Source organism: Petaurus breviceps, unplaced genomic scaffold (genome assembly GCF_028583685.1).
Source record: "Petaurus breviceps papuanus isolate PSGF00001 unplaced genomic scaffold, PetGlider_PUasm1.0 175, whole genome shotgun sequence".
NCBI classification, from domain to species: Eukaryota; Metazoa; Chordata; class Mammalia; order Diprotodontia; family Petauridae; genus Petaurus; species Petaurus breviceps.
In genome coordinates, this window is record NW_027185764.1 from 42,627,178 (window position 1) to 42,633,336 (window position 6,159).

General features: G+C 35.6%; 1 long non-coding RNA gene across 1 annotated transcript in view; it reads right to left on the bottom strand.

Moving 5' to 3' along the window:
- Positions 1–2,574: 2,574 nt before the first annotated feature.
- The window catches only part of LOC138159106 (uncharacterized), a 31,288-nt gene continuing 27,703 nt past the window's right edge, over positions 2,575–6,159 (bottom strand). The window contains exon 5 of the long non-coding RNA XR_011167806.1: positions 2,575–2,839. This is a non-coding gene — a long non-coding RNA (uncharacterized lncRNA). The remainder of the gene's footprint in view (positions 2,840–6,159) is intronic.

A 6,159-nucleotide genomic window follows, 5' to 3' on the forward strand; every position in this document is an offset into this window, starting at 1 on the left:
ATCCATGATGGAGCAGTTACTTCCAAAATCCCAGCATTTTACTTTGTCAATCAGTGTTGCTGGTTTTGGTTTTGTTTTTTGTTTTTTGGTCTCTTGTCCAGAATAATAGCTTTAATTTTTACTTTCTATAACTTTCAAATGTGAAATTAACCTTTAATTAAGCCATGAATTTATTAGTTAGTCTATATTTGATAGTGAGAAAATTCCTTTAGAAGTCTGCATAGCCCCCTTGTTACATTATAATACCATCATGCCAGGATATCATTTGACTGCACAAAATACTTATCCAAATCCTTACTTCTGTCTGAGTTGTCTATGCAACACTTCTTTTTTAATTTTTTTCCAATTTATTTATTTATTTTTAGTTTTCAATATTCATTTTCACAAATTTACAAGTTTTTCTCCCCATCTTTCCCTTACCCCCACTCCAAAATAGCAAGCCTACCGAATACCCCTTCCCACAATCTATTCTCTCTTATATCCTCCCCCATCCTCCCCTAACTTTCTAGTAGGGCAAGATGGATTTCTATACCTCAGTGCCTGTATATCTTATTTCCCAGTTATGCAGCTCTTCTTAAACTGTAGGTCATGACCCCATATGGGTCATAAAAAAATTTGGCTACAGTAAAAGATTTTTGAACATGCAATGACCAAAAATTAATTAAAAATCAAACACGTAATGAATCTGAGGTGTTTCTGGCAGTGCCTGTGCTTCATTACAAAACTTCACTTCAGCCTTGGTTTTGAACACATAGCATGTACACTTTGCCTGTGCATGTCATCACACGTTGCAATGGTAATGAATGCTGTCAAAACTCGCAAAGGGGTAATGAGTGGAAAAAGTCTAAAAATGTGGTCTATAATATACTTTCATGAATATATCACATTTGTTTTTCTTTTAGTTTATCCTCATCCAAGCTCTCCCCTATTATTTCCTGGATTTACATACCTTAACATATTTTCTACATATTCAGTGCTAACCTACCTTATATTTTTCCCATATTCTGCTCATTTTGAATAAGAAACACTCTTCCAAAGGTAATGACTCCTGTCCTACCAATTTTAAGTGATAATTCTTCTCTGGGATTCTCAGCAAACCTCTCCTCACCCTCAGTTGATGGCATCACTATTTTTTTCATATTTTATTTTTTTTAAAGCAATTGGGGTTAAGTAACTTGCTCAAGGTTACATGGCCAGGTGTTTCTGGGTGGGTGCTAAGTGTCTGAGCCTGGATTCTATCCCCAGGTCATCCTGACACTGGAGCCAGTGCTCTTACTCGCTGTGCTACCTGGCCGCCCCCATCACTATTTTTTTAATCACCTAAATATGAGATTCAAAATAATAGTTATTTGTGGCTCTTCCTAGTTGATTGGATGTTGGGAACAGGAGAAAAGAATGTTCTGTACATATTACCCCCATAACATGTCTCTGATCCAACTCCTTTTCTCTACTCATACTATTAACACCCTATTTCAGATAATTTTTATCTCTCCTAAACTGTTACAATAGTCTCCTAACTTGCCTGCTACCACCAATCATTATTTTCTCTAATTAATCATTTACACACCTGATAAATTTCTAAGGCAAAGATTTGACAATATCACTTCTCTACTAAAAAACAATAACAACCACAACAGCAACAACTTTATTGACTCCTTATTGGTCTTTTCCTGGTATCTAGGACCATCTATATTCTGACTTCAACCTAACTCTTTAGCCTTATTTAATATTACCCATTTTTTTCTATTCTGTACATTCCATCTCAAAGAGATTAGTTCTTCCCCAAACTCATCAATCTACTTCCAATCTCTCTGCAACCATATAAGATATCCCCATATACATAGACTGCTCTACTTCCTAATCTATATCTTAAAATTCTTCTCTTTTCTAAAGCCTTAGCTCATGTGCCACCTTCATAAAGCATTCTTTCTTCTTCACAGTTAGTGCTCTTCCCTTCCTCAGATTATCTTCTATTTACTTTTCTGTGAACTTTCTATACTCCAATAGAACAATGTAACCTCCTTTAGGATAATGACTTCATTGATCCTGGCTTGCATCTCCAGGGTCTAGAATACTGTTCTTCATATAGTAGGTACTTACTAAATAAATGACTGTTTCATTGAATTCAGTGAAAGAAATGCATAACCCAACCCCCCAACTCCAATCATTTTCTTTTTTCCCCCCTCTATCTTCCAAAATATGAAAGGGAATATGCTACAGTGGAAAGGTCATTGGCTCAACCAAAAGACTGGAGTGCAGATCCTGCCCCTGATATGTGAAATATCTCACTTAATTTCCTGGTCTATAAATTGAGAAAGTTAGATTAAATGCCTTCTGAGGACCTTTCTAGTTCTTGAAGTAAAAGTTTATAGACAGAAGTTGTAGTTGGTAATTTCTATCCAAAGTGTAATCTTTGTATGTTTAAAAATTTTAGAGCTTCAATGCACTATTAGGAAATTAATATATAGTGAGAAAACAATGGGAGCACATATTTCATAGATGTACAGGCATAGTAGCTAGGAGAAACAGGAAGGAAAGCAGAGATCAATGGAATCCATCCTAAAAATGATTTAATTCTATCCAACAGACTCAACTGCTCTTACTAGGCTTTTTTGTGAACCACACTTTTGGCTCTCATGTTTGATAGATTTTACTTTTGTCTCCTTTCTTGTCCACAGTCCATTTAGGTAGGAGTTAGGGAGAAGGAGGGAGAAGAATGATTCAAGCACTTGGAAAATTCTACCAACTGTGTCCAGTGAACCGTATGCTTCAACAAATAATTTCCTTCTGATCTTCCTTATGTGGGATCTGAAACACTGGAATTCCAACTTTCATCTTCCTGCAATTTAGAAATCGAAATGTCATGATAATGTTTGGAGATATCAGTGACTTTAATATCCTTTTTGTAGTATCCTCTTCTTGTAGAAATAGTCTGAAATCTTTGTTGCAGTTTTATGACTGGCAGATTATACCTGAATTGTAATAAAGGGTAAACATTAAAAAAAAACACTACAGAAATTAAAGATTCATATAAATTAAGATAGAAAAAATCTTAAGTTTCTTACTGACTTCGTTCCTAATGGTTCCATGAAACTCTTCAATTTCTCAGATTTGTAAACCTTTTCTTAGTTCATGCCTATTGTAAAGACATACCATTGTATCATCCATTTTCAGGCTCTGTCTCCCAGTTATATAATTCTGAAACTTATCTGTTATTATTTTTATATTAATACTCCTTTGAAAATGATCAAACTTAGGATTTTAAATCTATCATCTGAATATATATGAAGTCTTTTTACTTTCTTCACAGTAGCTTAGAGTTTCTAAAAAATACAAATGGATGAAAATTCAAGTCATGCCTGAATATTTCAACAAGGCATTTTAAAGTTTTGTGGATACTAGTTTAGTGCTTCTCACCTATAGTTTCTAATAGTAAAGCCAATAACAACAAGCTATAAAAATCTGACCTGTATTTTATCATGATTTGTTTGGGAATCAGAAGAAAAGAGCTCGATCAACATTATTTCACATTAGCTAGTATCTTCTACCCATCTGCGGATTTGTGTCATAAGAGCTCATAACTATGTTTTCGCAGTGGCTCTCATTGGAAGTCATTTGAATCTTTCTTTACAGATAGATGAGAAAATGGAGACTATTCACTTGAATAAAAAAAGTGTTTGAGTGGCTATTATGTACAACTTGCGGGCACTGGGAGCCACATCCTTACTATAGTTGAATCAGATATCAGAGAAAGTATACTAAAAAAAAGTTTTAATCTATATAATTGCAAAGTAAGATTTGGTAAAGTGGGATAGCTATTTTGCCTCTTTAATTGAAGAGGAACATAAGTATGTATGTATGTATGTATGTATAGAGAGACAGAGAGAGACAGAGACAGAGATAGAGACAGAGAGAGACAGAGAGAGAGTTAAGGCTTACCCAGGGTTACAAGGTTATTGTCTGAGATTGGATTTGAACTCAGATCCTGACTCTAGTCCCAGAGCTCTATGCGTTTGACAGTAGAGCCCTTGGATTTAAAACACACACACACACACACACAAACACACACACACACACACACAATATGACCCCTGCTTTCAAGGAGCATATTCTGATATAAAAATGTTTATAATATTCAGAGATGAAAAAATAAATTACCAGCGAAGAGAGCAGAAGCAAAATGGGACATCTTTCTTACAAGAAGCTACTCCATCAAAAATTTATTTCTTAAAATAGTACTGGTCCAAGAATTTCTTTAAAAAGTATTGTTCCAAGAAATGATCATTAAATCCAAAGAGAAACTACAATATGTGTATGTTGTCAGCCTAGGTCAGGGGTTCAGCCAGAAAAGCCTGACCAAAAATGAAGCTTCTTAAAATACACACACACACATACACATGTGTGTATGTATGTATGTATAGCTTAGAATGTGAATGGGATGAATTTATTCATAAAATGGAAAGTGATAGCAGATTAAAATTTTGAATTCCATGTTATGTCGCTTTTATGAAATGCTATAAAAACAAAAGATACATACAAAAATAAAACAAAGGCCAGGAGTAGAAATTTTTATTTAAAAAAGCAGGGGTAATAATCATGGTCTGAGACACTCTTAAAGCTAAGATTGATTTAATCAAAAAGAAAAATAGAGAAACTACACTGTGTGTCAGCAACTAAATGTTGTTTTAGACCATTTAAAACAACTAGACAGTATAAAATACCTGAAAGTATACCTGCCAAAATAGACACAGGAACTATATTAATATAAACATAAAACACTTTTTATACAAATAAAGTCAGATCTAAGTAATTGAAGTGATATTTATTGTTCATGGTTAGGTAAAGCCAATATAATTACAAAACAACATTTTTACCTAACTATTTATTTAATGACATCCCAATTGAATTACTAAAAAAAAAAAGAAAAATTTATTTGGAAGAACCAATTCTCAGGAACTTCAAGGAAATGGAGGGGGGGGGAGGGAAAGATGTAGAGGAAGCAGATTCAACAGTACTAGACCTTACACTGTACTATAAGCCTCAAGCAAAGTGAAAATAGAAGAAATCTATCTGTTACCTCCTGTAAGAAACCCACAAACAAAACTCCAAGGAGTGTCATAGTAAAAATCTAGAACTTTCAGGTAAAAGAAGAAATCCTACAATATTCTAGAAAGTGTTCAAGGACTGAGGAACCAAGTCAGTATCACAGAAGACCTTCCTCTGACCACGTGTCTTGCACTTTCTGCTGTGCACGTCCCTAAAAGGTTACTAGAGGACAATGGTGTGACTATCATCAGTGCCATCATAAGACAACTTCTACTTTCAGCTGCTGGCTTGATTTCCCAGGCTTTGAAGGGAAGATGAATAGCAAAACCGGACCTCCCACATAACTATCCATCTTTTGTTTTTATCTGCCTTCTGATCTCCAGTCTCCTCTGGGAAAAGGAGTGATGTCTTCCAATCAGCGAAAAGCATTCTTACACCTGGTCATACCTTATACAACCCATTGATTCTGAACCCTTGTAGGTCATTATATAGAGCTCATTTCCTAATTTGCTCCTTATCTATAACCTCCTCCATCCTTCTCCCTCAAAGTTCCACCCAGACTTTCCACTGTGCCCTCTGGAATGCTTATGCCATGGGAAACAAACTTCCTTTCATCCTACATTTTCCCCCCTCTCATTCCTTCCATCTTCCAGTTATTACTGAAACCTAGTTTCCTGTGATTACATAGCCTCCCTGGCTTCCATTTTCAGTATTGCCTGTATCTTCACTCATCCCTCCCTCTTCCCCCACCCCCCCCCCCCCCCCCCCCCCCCTTAGTTCACTGGTTGAGGCAAGGGATTTAAAATACTCCTTACTTACCTTTGTCCTTTCCAAGCTCTCCCTTTACCTCCTTCACTCAGTTAACTCTCTTCTTTTAAGATTCCTGCAATTCATATCTCCCACTCAATCAAAATGCTGGTCGCCATTATTTAAGGCCCTCCGGGTCAGTGCCTTTTTATCCTTCCTCAATAGGTTCAGTACCTGGCTCACAATTTTACTCTCTTCCCCAAATTTTACCCTCATATTTGGAGATTGCATAGATAGATAGATAGATAGATAGATAGATAGATAGATAGATAGATAGATAGATAGATAGATAGATAGATAGATAGA